Source organism: Rattus norvegicus, chromosome 7, assembly GCF_021556685.1.
Source record: "Rattus norvegicus strain SHRSP/BbbUtx chromosome 7, alternate assembly SHRSP_T2T, whole genome shotgun sequence".
Classification (NCBI taxonomy): domain Eukaryota; kingdom Metazoa; phylum Chordata; class Mammalia; order Rodentia; family Muridae; genus Rattus; species Rattus norvegicus.
Genome location: NC_141540.1, coordinates 127,995,431 through 128,012,025, shown reverse-complemented (window position 1 = coordinate 128,012,025; position 16,595 = coordinate 127,995,431). Strand labels below are relative to the sequence as shown.

At 46.0% G+C, this 16,595-nt stretch overlaps 1 long non-coding RNA gene across 1 annotated transcript in view; it reads left to right on the top strand.

The window, feature by feature from the left end:
* The window catches only part of LOC108351522 (uncharacterized), a 47,844-nt gene extending 37,014 nt beyond the window's left edge, over window positions 1-10,830 (top strand). The window contains exons 5-7 of the long non-coding RNA XR_015626164.1: window positions 1,489-1,676; window positions 2,817-3,205; window positions 9,319-10,830. This is a non-coding gene — a long non-coding RNA (uncharacterized LOC108351522). The remainder of the gene's footprint in view (window positions 1-1,488; window positions 1,677-2,816; window positions 3,206-9,318) is intronic.
* Window positions 10,831-16,595: the final 5,765 nt, after the last annotated feature.

Genomic DNA, 16,595 nt, shown 5'->3' with positions numbered 1-16,595 from the left:
CTGTGAGGGTGACCCTAGCTAAGGCTCCTAGCAATGGGGAATATGGAGTCTGAACCAACCATTTCCTGTAACCAGGCAAGACTTCCAGTGGAGGAACTGGGGCACCAATCCAGCCACAAAATCTTTGTACTACCTACAAGATGTGCAATGCTAAAAATGATGCAGACACTGAGGGAATGGCCAATCAATGAGTGCTCTAGTCAAGAGAGGGAACCCATTCCTGACACTATTAATGATATTCTGCAATACCTACAGACAGGAGCCTAGCATAGCCTTTATCAGCAAGGCTTCACCTAGCAACTGATGGAAACAGATGCAGAGACCCCCAGCCAAACATTAGGCAGAGCTTGGGGAATCTTGTAGGAGAATGGGAGGAAGAATTTTAGGACTCAGATGGCTCAAGGATACTACAAGAAAACCTACAGAATTATTAACCTGGACCCATAGGGCCTCACAGAGAGTGAACTGCTAGCCAGGGAGAATGCACAACACTGACCTAGGTCTTCTGTGCATATTTAATAATCGTGTAGCTTGGCCTTCATGTGGTACTCATAACAGTGGGAGCAGGGGCTATCTCTTACACTGCTGCCTGCATTTTGGACCCTTTCTCCCTATGAGGCTCTCTTGTCTAGCCTCAATAGGAAAAGATGTACCTAGTCTCACTGCAACCTGGTAAGCCCAGGCTGGTTGGTATCCATGGGTGGTCTCCCCATTTCTGAAGAGAAATGGAGGGGTGGATAGGATGGGAGGTAGCGGGGGAAGGACTGGGAGAAGAGATGGGAAGGGAAACTGTGGTCAGGATGTGAATTTAATTAATTAATTAAAATAACAACTTCAAGAAAATTTTAATAAATTATTGTCAGAAAGGACCTTTGGACAGTATTTCCGGTGGTCAAAAACTAGATTAACGGGGCTAGGGACCTGATATCTTAGTGGCTAAGAGCATGAGTTGATCATACAAAAGACTTGAACTCCATTCCCAGCACTCACAGGATAACTCATCACCACGTGTAACTCCAGTTCCAGGGGATCTAATGGTCTCTTCTGGTTCCTTACGGGTACTGCATACACGTGGAACAGAGACAAACATGCAGAACACACACACACACACACACACACACACACACACACACACACACACTAAATACTTTTTGTAAAACCATTCAAAACATAACACATTCTCAAATTTCATATTGCTCCCTTTTTAACGGCTTTTTAAAACATAAGAATGAAGCTAAATGCCACAAGTAACACTATTTTTTTCATAGTTATTGCAATTGTTTCTCGGTCTATTAATCTCTGCCTCGCTCCCTCTTTATTATTATATGTCTATCAGGAGATATCTGGGATTCTTCATGCAATAATGTTTCTGAGTGCAAGTGTTACACTGTCATCTTTCTCTTCGTATCTTGGGATAGCCTTGTTTCTGTGGAACTCACATGTCGTAGCTGTACTCAGAGAACACATATAAATTGGTGTTCCTTTTAGGTCTGTCTGGGGAAGGAAGCCTATGCCTGAATCCTGCTCAACACTTGGACGGCATCCATGGGAGCTTTTGATAGAGGTTAAGGAGGCTTTAAATATAGTAACAGCTGATTGAAGAAATGCTCCCCCAACCTTTTCTTCACCTACCAGAGCTTTAACAGAAAGACGTGATATTGGGTCTTGGACATGAGGTAGGTGGGGTTCCCTATGGTTAGTGTGCACCTGTGCACACCACAGTCCTCCTTTAGAGGGTCCCCAGTTCTCCTGAGTGTGACCAGTAAGGTGGGAGGTGAGAAAAAGCCACGCAATGTTCAGGGCGGGGTGTGTATCCAGGGAGGCGTGGCCAAGGAGGTGTGGCTAAGGAGGCGTGGCCAAGGGGAAAGGAGTGTCCCTTGACATGGAGCGCCTCATCTAACTCCTCCAACCTTGTATTTATCTCATGCCTGCTGATTGTCTATCCTGCTCCTCCCTACCCCTGTTCCTAGGCGTCAACAGGCTTTTGCCTGTTTGCTATCTTTGAAAGCTTCTCAGTGGCCCAAGGCCAGGGGAAGGTTTGGTGCTCAGCACATGATCCTAGCTTGTATGAATGGACTTAATTTGGTGACATTTATCAATAAGGACCCTCTCAAGTCCCCTCTCCAATATACAATGCCCCTGAGCCTATGCACTTGTCGCAAAGCTTGGCCCCTCGCAGGTAATTTGCTTTCATTTCTCCTTTATGAACTGCGGCGTGGTTAAGTGGTCTGAATTGCCGTGTATTTAAAGGTAGGGTTAATTTTTTTTCTTCTGGGGGTCAGGGGACTTTCTCTACATTTTTCTTCTTCTGGGTTAAAGGAGACATCAGTAAATGAACACCTTCAATCGTATTTACTGTTCAGAACAAGTCTGGCTGCCTTGGAAAGGGGGAAAATGGGAGCGTCCAGAGATCTCGCTCCCAATAAAACTGCTGAAGCAAGGTCAAACAGTTCCAGGAGGAGATAAAATGTTAATAAACGGTGGCCATTGTCCCACATGCCCAAATTTATGCAGTACATCTCCATGGCATCTCTCTCTCCTTGGTTAAATTCAGTGAGTAATTTCTGACTGTATTCATTGCTGGAGGATATATTTCTTTAGCGTTAAATATCACTGGCTGTGCATTTTGATATGAGAAATGCAGGCTGCAATTTATAACCAACATGATCGTAAGTGAATCTCGGCTGTGTTGAGAAGCAGGGCACAGCAAATGCGTGCCAGCTCCGGAGTGTTTATTTTAGAATCCGTTTGCAGGGAAACATCATTTCCAATTCCATTGTCGGGTTTTAATCCAGGGCTGCTCATTCCTCCTGCAGACATCCTCGGCCTTCAGGTGCCCACGTGGCCCTTGGGGAATCCATCCTGCTTCGTCTCCTTCAGCGTACACTCCTCGCTCAAGGACCCCGAGGGAGCAGAGAGGTCATGAGATGCTCCTAGACAAAGAGACCACTGTGCTCACCCTGCTGAGGGTCACCCCGGAGTTGCCCATAGGTGGTGGGGGTTTGGGGTGCTGTGAGACTTGTGATCTGCCCAGATGCAGCCTATTGCCTCACTGTGCCTGTCCCTGCTCGTCATCAGCCCTGAAGCTACAGAATGCTTGGGTAGCAAGGACCCAGAGCAGGAGGAGATGCCAATAGAGTGAAGGGGCTGTGTCATCAGCTCTGCATCACCATGGGCTGACACCAGACCCTAGAAGGAGTACCAGGTAGGGGAACTGGGTCTGTGGGATAGTACCCTCACAAGGGGTTCCTTCCTTTCCCTTCACCTCTTGCCTCCAGTGGCGGTAGTGATAGACTCTAGGACCATCCAGGATGGTCTCCTGGATGGGGCACTAGGATACAGTAGTTCTTGGCCAAGTGTCTGTGCTCAGGAACGCAGCACCCTACACAGATCCCTTCATTTTGACCTATGTTCTTTTGTGTTATCTGTGCTTTCTTGGGATACAAGAAAAAAAACTAATAAAGCCCAGCCGTCAATGAGAATCTGGTTCTATGCTGGGCAGGTACATGTGGCCCCACAGTAAAGCTGAGCATCTGTGCAGTGTAACTAGGGTGGCCTTTAGTGGCTTCAGAGGAACTGGGCACCTGCTGTGTGATCCTTGGCAGGTGTTCCAGCATCTCTCAGCCTCTACACCTCAGCTCTAGCAATGGCTGAGCCTTTCAGCTTCAGAACTGTCGGCCCTGGGAGTCAGGCCTCTGTCAGATTGACAGGTGCTGATCAACGCCAGTGTCTGACCCTCTGTGTCTCAGTTTACCTATTCTTAAAATGAGTTTCTGTTGCCTACCTGTGACACAGTAGCCATGGGAGGCTCTCAGGGTACTGCTGGTCATCCCTGCTAGCTCCCCAGTATTTGTTGGTGTAGGAGGAGAGATGAGGCCCTGGCCTTCCTGGGATTGCCCACTTTGATCTCCAAGTTCATCTGACCAGAGAGCCAATGCCTAGGGTAATGGGGTTGAGACTCCTATGGCCTGTTGCAGTGCCCTCTGTAGGGACAGATTGCTTAGACTTAGGCTAGGTGAAGTTCTCCAGCCTCCCTGAGCCTCAGTTTCCCTCTTTGTTTAAACATAGCATCTGCCTGTTTTTTTTTTAAATCAGGGCAGTAATAGCCCTGGGGATCCAGGTGAGGCTCTCAACATCTGACTTTCCCCCTGTGTGTCTATGTGCTTGAGATTAGGAGTTGAGCTCACGGCACCGAGAGAGCATGGGCTTTGAGCAGACTCCAGTGGTAGCCATTTGCAAAGAGCACCATTCTGAAGCCTGCTGACAAAGACTATGTGGGTTTTCTCTCTTGCTAAGTTATGAAAAATAGTTCTTATCCACTATCCACAAAAGAACTACCTGAGCCCTGGAGGTCACAATATCCCCTGACAGGGCATTTTCAACACAAAAGATAAGAGTTTCTAAACCATGTACCTTTAGCACTATGGTGCCTTGTTAGAAAATCTCTCAGAACCTCTCTCAGAGAAGCTAAGTCACTGCAGGCTGGGCAGAGGTGAGACTCGCTCATTTCCTTGCTTCTGAGCTTGGTCCCACGATCCCTCACCCAAGTACTCTGTGTTCTCTGGTGTTAGTGGCATCTGTCTGAGGCGCCATCACCATCAGTAACATCTGCCAGTGTCGGAGCGCTCCATATCCTTCCTAGCGCTGGGCTTACATGGAAGGACGCTGACTTCAAACCAAGTGTCATAGCAGTTACAGGAACCTGGAGAGACTCACTGGAGATTATCTCCCCTCAGGTGGTCCAGCTCCTGTCTCACTATCGTTTCCTTTTGGATGGCATCACTCCATTTGATTGACACATCAGGTAGTGATAGTTATCCCCGAGGCCTACAGCATTTAGTAAGATAAATGATCTCAATGGGTGCTTCCCCTTCTAATGCAAGTCCCAGCAAAGTCCCTCAGCTTAGTTTGTCTTTACCTTTCAGTCTTGCATAATGGGGCCAAGTCATGCACAGGGAACTGGACAGAACTGCCCAGAGAGGGTGGACCTGGCCATTAGTGGAGGTGAGGCAACAGAGTGGTACCTGGAGGAGACTTGGTGGAGAAGCTGAAGGGACAGCACTTGGAACAGAGAGGACTAGATCCCCACTACAGTACACTGAACAGGTGCCTACAGGGTAGTGCATGGTCCCCAGGAGGGACTGGACTAGGCAGTCAGAAGCACTCAGGGGTGAGGCACCGAAGCAGGACACCACACTTAGTAAGTCAGAGGAAGGCATCATGAAACAGTTCTTCCTATCTGGGGGCTGTCATCAGAGGAGTGCTGCAAATGTCTTCCTTGGAGTGCAGGAGGGAGGATCACACAGCTGAACCTGGCACTGGATCCTCCATGTTTGTACCAAGCCTACAAGATAATGGAGATGTGCAATGAGGGGAATAGAGAAGCAAGTTCCAGGCTGTTTCCTGTTGGGACACTTGGGAAAGTTAGTGCTGTCAAATCGGCAGGGTCTAGAATCATGTCATTTAGGAGACAAGGCTCTGGGAAGTCCCAGGTTGGGCTAATTGAGTTGGAAAAACACGCTTTAGCAGTGAATGGCACTGGGGTCTTGGATCTAGTCAAAGGAAGAAACTGAGGTGAGCATGCACAGTAATCCCCCTCTGCCTTCTGGCTATGACACAAAGTGGCAGACTGCCTCAGGGCCCTGCCGCCATGACTTCCCTGCCATTCCCTGCCATGATGCACCCCACCCTCAAACTGTGAACCATGATGCAATTTTTTTCTTAGATTGCTTTCCTTAGATTGCTTAGATTTGCTTTTGCTATTTCAGCCCAGCAAGAAGCAAAGTGACCACCCTCACCCCTGGTCTCGTGTGCCTGATTCCAACTAGAATCTAAACTGTAACATTCGTATGGCCCTCCAAATCACACACTCACAGATAATAGCAATGAACAAAACATTGTGCAAAGAATAAGGGGGTACTCTGTGTTCCGTGTAAACCCTACAAAGCTCTGCAAAAAGGACTTGAGGTTACAGTGTTTTCATGTTCCCAGAGGCTCTGAAGCCAGTGCCCACTGGACACTGAGGTACACTTGTCAGGATGTTCTCAGCAGACCTGTGACGACCAGGGACTATGAGACAGAAGAGGAGCTAAACCTTAGGTGGGTTCTGAGAAGGAGATAGCTCGCTTAACAAGGCGAAGCCCCAGTAACTCCAGAGAGCAGTGACCAGAGCACAGGCTGCAGAAAGCAGTCTCGTTAAGCTTACTAAAGAAGAAAAAGAGCCACAGACATCAGGAGGGAGAGCCCGTCAGACAAGCGGCTCCTGGATCCAAACCGAGGTGTATTTGTTCTAAAGGGCGTTGGAGGAGCTGACAAGTGCTCAGCGCTCCGTCTACCCTGCAATCAGTTCTCAAGGACAAGGTTGGAGTGGCTTGGAGTGGATTTAACTGAAGAAGAGGGGTGCTCACTCCTCCAGATGACCACAGGCCTGCAGGCTTCCACATAAGAAAGAAGGAAGGAGAAAGAAGCCATGCATACTGAGTATATCTTCCTCGGGGCTCAAGGCTGTTTTCTGTCAGGAAGGCTGCCGCGGGCTGGTCCTGGCTAGCTTCTTCTTATCTCTGAGCACTGTGTCTCTAACTATAAGAACAGCACATGCACATCATAGAAAATAGAGGCATGTTGAAAATTAAGAAATACTTGAGTGATTGAATCAAAAACTATCAGAATGTAGCTTTTCACACAGTTCCTCTACAGTATTTCTCCTCTGTGAGAAACTAGGAATTGCTGACCCCGCACAGGCCAAGCAGCTTCTGCAAGCTTGGGCAGAGGCTGCCCTGTTCCCACCAGTGACTCCAATAAGCAGGGACTTCTAAAGCCTGGGGACAGGATTGGGACCCGAGAAGGGGCCTGCGTAGTCAAAGCCACAGGATGTGAAGCATCGGGCTGAGGAAAGAGATCCTGCTTCAGAGGAATTCACTGCACAGCCACACTGTGTGGCTTGAGCCAGGAAATCCCTGTGCTGTAAGTTACATGCAAAGCAAGGCCATCTTGGAGATTTCCTTTTTGCCTTCTCATCTGCTGTAATGTGGGCTCCACCTTCAAACACATATGTTAGCTAATGAAGGTCCTGAGTCTAGTAGGAAGAACTTAGGATGAAGGTTCGGGTGTCTGCTCTTGTGCTGTTCAGGGTGTTCCTTGAAGTGACGGTGTCCAGCAGACGCGGAGAGCTGCACCTCAGTTCATCCTCATGCACCATAGCACCCGGGTAGCAACTGTCTGGGCTTTCTCATCCTCACCTTCCAGAAACCCCTGGAGTCAAGCAAAGTTTAACTTTGAACCGGAAGCACTCACTCTAGTACAGCCATTCTACCAGTAAGGAAGCTTCAAGATCATGGCTGTACACCTGCCCGGCCAGGGTTTATGGCAGACACCGCTGTTCCCAGAACCACAGTGACGTCATGGATTTTGATTCCAAGTTCAATCTTTCTGCAAAAAAAATGGGTGTAGGGGTGACATTGCCACGGATGCCAGCCTGAGCCCAGTGCTCACAGAGTCTGTCGTATATGACTATGAAGGAAGTCTCTTAGGGAGGAAGGGGGAAGGACATCAGCTAAGGGCTCACATTAGCGTCTGGACAGTGCCTGAACTACAGCAGCTACCTCAGGGCACAGAGGGCCTATCTCTCTCCCATGCCACCCATGGAGGCTGATTCCCAGGGATGCTGGCATTCTTCTGGAGGCCCATCTGCTGATGGCAGCCAGCCCACAGAAAGGTGGCTGTGACTGCCAGCATACTCCAAACGAAGGCTGGCAGGTGGAAGCCAGTTGGGTGGCTGCACTGAGGGGTCCTGGCTCAAGTTAGCTGTGACACAGCATTGCCCAGACACTGAAGCACACATGCAAAGGGGCCACTGGGACAGCTCACTTGCCATTTGACGACAGAGTCCCTGGGAACACTCAGGCCTCCAGTTATCATTGCTCCCCAGAGACAGACTTCCATGGAAAACTGATGGCTCACAAACTCTCGAATCCCTTAAACAAACTCTCTGTGAACAGCCGGGTTCCCTGGAAATCACTGCTTCTCGGAAACCAACCATAAGCCCCTTACCTACTACCATCTCGTGGAGATGGTCTGCCCACAAACATCGAGAATCCCATAATAGCTACTAGATTGATACATGTGCCCAGATATGAACCCACAGCTGTGGTTGTGGGAAATGCTTCCCGGGAGACTCCTCCCACAGGAGCTCCTCCTCTCCTCTGTCCCTTCCTTGCCCAGCCCAGGAGGACACTTATAAGTGGCAACCAGTCTGTCACCAGGATGCTCCAGGATCTTCCCCATACCCAATCCACACTGGCCATCTTGTCTCAGTGTGGACTGTGTGGCTATAATCTGTGTTTTCCATGAATGGCCCACAGAGATTGTACCTGGAATCCTCTTAGTTCATCGTCATTTTTTGACTGCTTGGCAGGTCTGGGTAATCATGCTAAAGAGGACAGATCACCATGAGACCACAGTGACCCTCTGTCAGGACAGTCCCTTGAGCACAGGTATGACCTGGAGTACAGAACTACTTGGAGTCTCAAGGTCCTTGGTCTCACTTTGTGGACATCATGTTCCCTATACCTGCATTCTTTCTAGGCTCTATTGAGTTTCAGCAACCTACCACAGGTCTCAGAATTTTTACGGACAAACTATCTTTCCATCTGCCCCTAGTGGCAGTCAGCCTCCAGGTCATGCGATTCCCCTCAGACCATCGACAACCTCCATGTCCAGCCCTCTGCCTCCAGTCCAGACCAGTATTATTTCTTCTGCTTCCTGTAGCAATCAGCCTAAACAGTTCACCCTCCCCTCAATATCTAGTGCTTCCCGTTGTTAGGAGAAAGTCCAGGAATGCTAACACAAGCCTGCCAGCTGAGGAGGCTTTGTCCTCTGCCTCACCTGCTTCTCTTGCTTGGCCAGGGAGATGTCTCATAATCTGTGCTGTAGCTTTCTGGTCAACTTTCACGTTTGGGTCATAGCTCTGTGTGGTCTCAGGGCCTTGGAACATGCAGCCTTCTCTGAAGCGTGCTTCTCTTGAAGGCCTCTCAGAGTTCAGAGTGACGCCTTGCTCTTTGCCACCACCTCAGCCTCCCCCACGCTCCATCTCTCTAATGCAAACTTCAAATGAGATCTGTAACACGGAGAGCAATTTCTAACACACAACCAGAGATAAATACGTGAAGAGACAGGAGGACGACATGGGGCAAAAACTACAAGAGGAAACTGAAACAAGATGAAACTGAAACAAAAGTGGATGCACTGGAACGCCCGAGAGGAGCTTTGTAAACGTGAATCTTTTGATTATGTGTTCTGACTTTTTTTTTTTTTTTGCAGGCGGAGAAGTCACACCTCTGTTTTCTGCAGGGAACTGGAAGTAGTAAAAAACCAGGGCAAAGAACTAAATCAGCAAGCAGAAACCTCAAAACATAAAAATGCAACAAGCAGCTATGAGCTCACTTGATGCGTTTGCCAGTGGCTTGCGCAAAGGGGAGGGGTGAGATATTCTAGGGACCAAAAGGAAGGTCACCCAGGAAACCCAGAAAATGCAAACGGTGGGAATACAGAAGCTGTTTTAAAAGACATGTGGCAAGAATACGAAGGTCAAAAGGCTCTTATCTGGAACAGGAAAGATGGCTCAGCAGTTAAGAGCACTGGCTGCCCTTGCAAAGGACCTAGGTTTTCTCTTCAGCACCCACACAGCAGCTCACAATGGTCTGTAACTCCAGTCCCAGGGAATCCAGCGCCACCTTCTGGGCTCCATAGGTACTGCATGGACATGATATACAAATAGGCATGTAGGCAAGATACCCATACACATAAAATGAAAATAACTTTTAAAAGACTTGTGTCTGAAGTCCTGAAAAAATTAATAAATAATATGAATGTGCAGTAGCGGCTACCAGAGTTACTGTGAGAAAATTTCCACAATGCTGATGAAGATAGACTCACGAAGTCTAGAAATTGCAATGCAAACAATTAAAGGGAAAATAGTTACTTAAATCTCTTATCAATCCATCTATCTATCTATCTATCTATCTATCTATCTATCTATCTATCTATCTATCTATCTATCTATCTATCTATCTATCTATCTATCCATCCATCCATCCATCCATCTATCTATCTATCTATCTATCCACCCATCTTTCTATCTATCGATCTATCTATTGATCTATTGATCGATCTATCTATTGATCTATCTATCTATCCATCTATCATATATATCATCTATGTATGTATCTATATATCATTTATGTATGTATGTATTTATCTACTATCTTCCATCTATGTATCTATCTCTATGATCTATCTATTTATCTATAATCATCACCATCTAACAATCTGCATGTATGTTATGTATGTATATTTTTATCATTGTTTATTAGGTCTTTGAGAATATTGTAACAAAAATTCATGAAACAAGGGAGAAAAGCTTCAGGGGAAAATATATAGTGACACTAGATACCTTGGCATCTAGATGGATACCAACTATGGAAGTCAAAAGATAAATGAGATGTTTATAATCCAGGCAAAGAAAATAATTGCTAATTTGTTTCTACTCAGACAAGCAAACTTCAAAGACGGAAGGTAAAGTGCTTACATTTCCACAGAAAAATTGATGATATTTACAACAAATAGATTTTATCATTACAATAAAGTCATAGGCATCCTTCGAGCAAAAATAATAGTAGAAACAAAAAGTAGAATTGCTGGGAAACGGACAGTGGAAATAGGCGGACATTCATATGTGAATGAGTTACCCACTGAAGATTTATATACATTCATAGATTAGGATCACTGTGTGAATAGAGCCTATATGTAAGAAATAAAATAATTTTTATGAAATGTGTGTATTTGTAAAAGTCTGTACATGTAGTATGAATGATTGATAAATCACATTAATGTGTGTATGGCTAATATTGAGCGTCTCACAGCACAACATTTTGTGAGTTAAAATGTTAAGGAAATGAATTCTTAAATTTTCTATGAAGTGGAAGAAGTCAACAATTAGCAACTTTGTAACTGAATGTCATTTATTTATTTTGTATGTGCATGTGCTTCTCTGTGTGTGTGTGTGCACGTGTGAATGCTTGTGTGTGCATGTGTGTGTTTCTCTGTGTGTGTATGCGCATGTGTGTGTGAGCACTCATGTACCGCTGTGCTCACGCAGAGGCCAGAAAACAACCTGTGAGATTCTGTTCTCTTCTTCCGCCCTGTGGGGATGAGGAAAGGAACCTGGACAACAACCTTGGCAGCAAGTACCTTTTCCTACTGAGCCATCTCTCTGGGTCAGACTTGGTGAATGCAAACCTAATCACTGGATTACTGAAAGAGTAGCAGGTATCAGGAAGCATCCAATCAACCCAGGAGGTTAGGGCTCTCACAGACGAACTAAATGCATTTTGCGGTGTGAGGTGACCATGAGCCTTCACAGACAAGGCGGAATATTACAGTTTAAAAGGGATGCATTTGAGGCTGGCGAGATGCTACAGGGAGTGAGTGGCTCACAACCACCTGTGACACCTGCTCCAGGGATTCCAATGCCCTCTTCTGGCCTCTGCAGACACTGCATGGACATGGACTCCCTGCCCCCCCCCCCACACATACACTTAATTGAAAAATAATCAACCTCAAACTTTTTAAACATGCTCATTTAACTAAAACCTGCACAATCAAAACAGCTTACATGCAAACTTGGATGAGAAAAGTCTCACAAGGCCTCAGCCCTAGATGAGCTGCAGGCTCATAGTGGCCGCTGAGAGAGAGTCAGTCTTTCTTCGGGGATGTGCCCCCAACAGGTTATCCAATCCCAGTGATTGGACTTAAACACATAGACATTTGAACAACACTAAATGAACTCTGCAGGATATGTGTACATAGGCAATATATTAATAATATATACAATCATTATAGACAGTAATTTTAAAAGGTTATGAATCTGAGGGGGAGAGGGAGGGCTTGGGAAGAGCGTCAGGGTGGAGCAATGGGAGGTAATGATGTAAATCTACTACTCATACATACGAAATTCTCAACATTTTTGAATTAGCTTTAAAAAATGTAACGTGTTTGCATATCAGGTGGGCAAATGGTGGACTCATCATGATCTATCCTCACTGTCAATTCAGTTACAGTTAGCATCAATGAAAAAACCAGAAAGTTAGTCTCTCGCTCTGCTTCTTCACAATAGATACAATGTAGCCAGCTGCCTTCTGCTCCTGCTACTGTGTCTCCCCAGACACAGTGGACAGCGCCTTCAAACTGTGAGCCAAAAGAACTTCCTTTCCTTGAGTCGCATTTTGTCAGGAGTTTGTCACAGAGATGAAAAAAGCAATTAATATAGGAATAAGTTGTTATCAAAGATCGTGATATATATGCTTGTGTGAAAACATCTTTTCAAAACTTATCGCTGTATGCCATGGGTATATTACAAAAATATAGTAAACAAAAGCGGTTATGAATGACAGGTCAAATTAAGTCAGGGATACTATGGGTGACTATTATTCCTGGGTTGTTTTTTCAGTCTTTGGTTTTTACCACTCCTTGAAGTAGTTTATATGCCAAGAAGCAGCATCCTACACCATCTTATCTCAACTCCATGCTGAGCCCATCCACCAGCCTTGACCAGGGAAGGCTGCGATAACCACCATACTCACTTGCCAACAATGGAAACACTGGCCGCCACTCAACATGTGGAACTCTAGCCTCTTCAGAGACGAAGGTTAATAAATCAACTCCCCTCTGCCCATAGGCTTCTGTACCACATAATAAATGACAGCTCTACTCATACTTCTCTGGCCAGAGGTTGAGAGACTTGAACTCACAGACTCGCTTTCTATGCTGCCACCACAGTAGGCAAAACTCCCACCTGATATGAGAAGCTCATGAGTGTTCCAACGCACGAATCTTTGGTCTTTTTCTGGTCCAGGTCGTTCCCGTTCCACTCTCCACTCTTGTCACTTGGGGGAGATTGACACTGTTTCTAAAGCCACTGAGTGGCCATTTGTCTGAGTCCTGGCTCCTCAGAGATTCAGTGATGAGCACAGGTCAAATCTGGTCAAGGAAGGTAATATGAGAAGCATTGGTGAAAGAGCTGGGGCAGGGTGGTGTCTCTTCTACCTGGGCTTGGACCGCAGTGGGAGGGAGTCTTGTCATACGAGGAAATCTGTCTGTTACTGCCTATAATTCGTTGTGTGTCATCCTTATTATTATTGGCCCCGGGAAGTGTTTTTTAGAGATTTTCCTGCCCTAATCACTCCCACACATCTCATTAAATGTGAATATAGCTAATGTAATTTTTGTGTCTGTCTGTATACTGCATTTCCTAAGAGAGCCACAAATAATTACAATAGAAAAGGCTTTGGAAAGTCGTCGGTTTGTTTGCACATACTAAGAGCCAATTTCATTTACTTGAGGGAAATCGCCACTGTTAAAAAATGTGCTGCAGGGCTGGGGCGTAGCTCAGTGGGAGAGTGCTTGCTTAGCATGAACAAGGCTCTGGGTTCAATTCCCAGAACCGTAAAAAAAATAAAAAATTAAATAAAATAAAAGACAATGTAGTAAAAAAAAATCTGCTGTGAAAATGAAGTGGGAGTTCAACGCAGAACTGGAGACCCTGAAGGTATCATAGAACCCTTGGGTCTAACAGAACTCGGAAGTCAATACAGCCTGAAGGGACCTCAGTTATTGAAAACAGTAAATTCTAAGCTTTGCTTCATGTGGATGAGGGAGTTTGCGTCTGTAAAACAGAAAGAGTCCTCACGAATGACTTCCAGCAACCCAACTTTGGCTTCCGTGTGACTGGGAGACATCCCACCCATCGTGATCAATGCCTCCCGTTCTTTCGTATCACTCCTCCTATGTCATCATCAAGACAGCCCCCCACTGTCAGGCTATGACTTGCAGAAGCTAAGTCTGGTTCTTCCTCTCAGCCCCGTGCTCCTGGAAATAAGACTCGGACTCAAAATATATTTATAAATACTTTGGCCATATAGCTAGGGTCTTTGACTAGCTCATAAGTTAAGATAATCCATTTATTCTAATCTACATTCTGCCACGTGGCTGGCTACCTGAGCCCAGGTACCATGCGACTGTCTCCTCACGTATCTTGGGCGAATCTCTTACAACTGGCACTATCCCAGAACCCTGTCTCCTCCGGGATGTCCCATCTCCCATTTTCTGTCTAAGCTATAGGCTATCAGATTGATTACCAACAGGTGCCACCTCCATGCAGACACAAGGGATTCCCTGTACAATGGCTCAGTTACTTCTTCAGTTGTCCTTCCTTGTGGGCAGCGCCACCTCTGGGCAGGTAGCCCCAGGTTGTATAAGACAGTAGTCTGTTCTCTGTCTTCCGTCCCTGCAAACATCCCTCCATTCATTAATCTACCCATCGCTCCCTCCCTCTTCTTTCCTCCCTCTACCCACTCTATCCATTCCTGTACCTACACACCTTTCCCTCTGTAGTTGTTGTTGTTGTTGTTGTTGTTTTGTCAATTGACACAGACTGCAGTCATTTGAGAAGAGGAAACCTTAACTGAGAAAATGCCTTCATCGGATTTGCCTATAGTTAAGATTATGATTGATTGATTGATTGATTGATTGATTGATGAGGGAGAAGGCAACCCACTCTGGGCATTGCCATGCCTGTGCAGTGTTCCAGGGGTATAAGAAAGAAGGATGAGCAAGTCATGGGGAGCAAGGCAGTAAGCAGCACTCCTCCATGGCCTCTTCTTCAGTTCCCAACTTCAGGTCCCGGCCTTTAAGTTTCTGTGTTGGTGCCCTCAGTGGTGAAGTGTGATTGGACTGTGTAAGCCAAATAAATCCTTTCCTCCACAGTTTGCCTTTGGTCATAGTCTTATCACAATAATAGGAAGAATATGAGACCACCTTCCCTCCGTTCATTCAGCCATCCAATCTGCTATTTCACTTGTCAGTCTGCCTATTGATCCTTCCACCAAGTCTTCCCTCTTCTCCATTTACCCTCACTGCCATGTATTCTTCTATTCATGTATCATTTATCCATCTACCCATCATCCACCCACATATTCATCCACCTACACACCCATCCACCCACTCACACTCACACACACACACACACACCCATCCACCCACTCACACTCTCACACACACCCGACACACATACCCACACACCCATTCACCCACACATCTGTCTACTCACACACCTGTCCACCCACACAGCCATCCACCTACACACCCATCTAATCACACACCCATCCACCCACATACTTATCTATCCACACATCTGTCTACTCACACACTGGTCCACCCACATACCCACCCATCCACACACACACACACACACACACACACACACGCACACACACCCGTCAACTCACACACCCATCCACCCACACACCCATCTACCACCCCTCCACTCATCCATCATGTCCATCCTAGACAACCTGCTTCTGTTGTCCTTTCGGTATTTATTTCCTTTTCATCCATCTTCCGTATGGGGTCTATTGATCCATTCCCAATGTTTGCTCCTCCACTAATCTGTCTACTCCAGCTCCCTATCAATACACACCTTGTGAAAATTGCTGGTTTCTTGTGATCAAATGTATGGCATTGGTCTGTTATCACACAAGTGAACCTTTGTGTTTGGAATTTTTTCCCTAGATTTTGTGTCAGGACTCCACGGAACCTCTTAGGCCTTTGCCTCCTTGTTTCATCCTTTTTCTGGTTCCTCTTTCAAATCGTATTTTAAAGATGAAATTCCTGCCGATGACTCTCTAGCCTCAGGCCAGGCATCTGAAGCAATATCTCCATACAAGTTTGAAAGCAAATAATGATAATAATAATAATAATAATAATAATAATAAATAATAATAATTTCTTTGTGATTACCTATATTATTTTCCCTACTAGTCAACCTTCCAACTTCCTAATTACCGAAGCCCCTCCTCTAGACACATTCACTGATGCGTCTGTTCCTCAGAAGTAGAGCTGATGTCTCCTGAACAAATCTTCCTTGTTTTGCCTGGTTTTTGTCTTCCTTGCTGTAACCTTAGTGGCAATTCCTTTCTCTTCCCTTCCTAGCAGCCTGGACTTTTTAAGGTGCTTCCGTTGTGTGGTGATTTGAGTAGGTTTGCCCCCCAGAGACTCATGTGTTTGAATTATTGGCTCATAGGGAGTGGCACTATTAGGAACTGTGGCCATGTTGGAGTGGGTGTGCCCTCATTGGAGGAAGTGTGTCCTTGTGGAGATGGGCTTTGAGGTCTCATAGCTCAAGCTATAGCCGGTGTGACATACTATCTCAAGACTTCTGCTGCCTGTGAATAAAAATGGACAACTCCAGCCCCGTGTTTGCATGCACACTGCCATGCTTCTCGCCGTGAATAACAGACTGAATCACGGATACTGTAAGCCAACCCCAATTGAATGTTTTCCTTGTAAGAACTGCAGCTGTCCTTGTGTCCCTTCACAGCAATGAAACCCACGGCCATTTTGAAATTCTCTGACAATTTAGAGCAGCCAGAATATTTTATTTCAGTTTATATTTTAATTGACTTACTGAAGAGGAACCCTAAGCTTTGCACGTGATAGGAAGATTCTACTACTGCACTATATCCCCAGCTCCAGAATAGCAT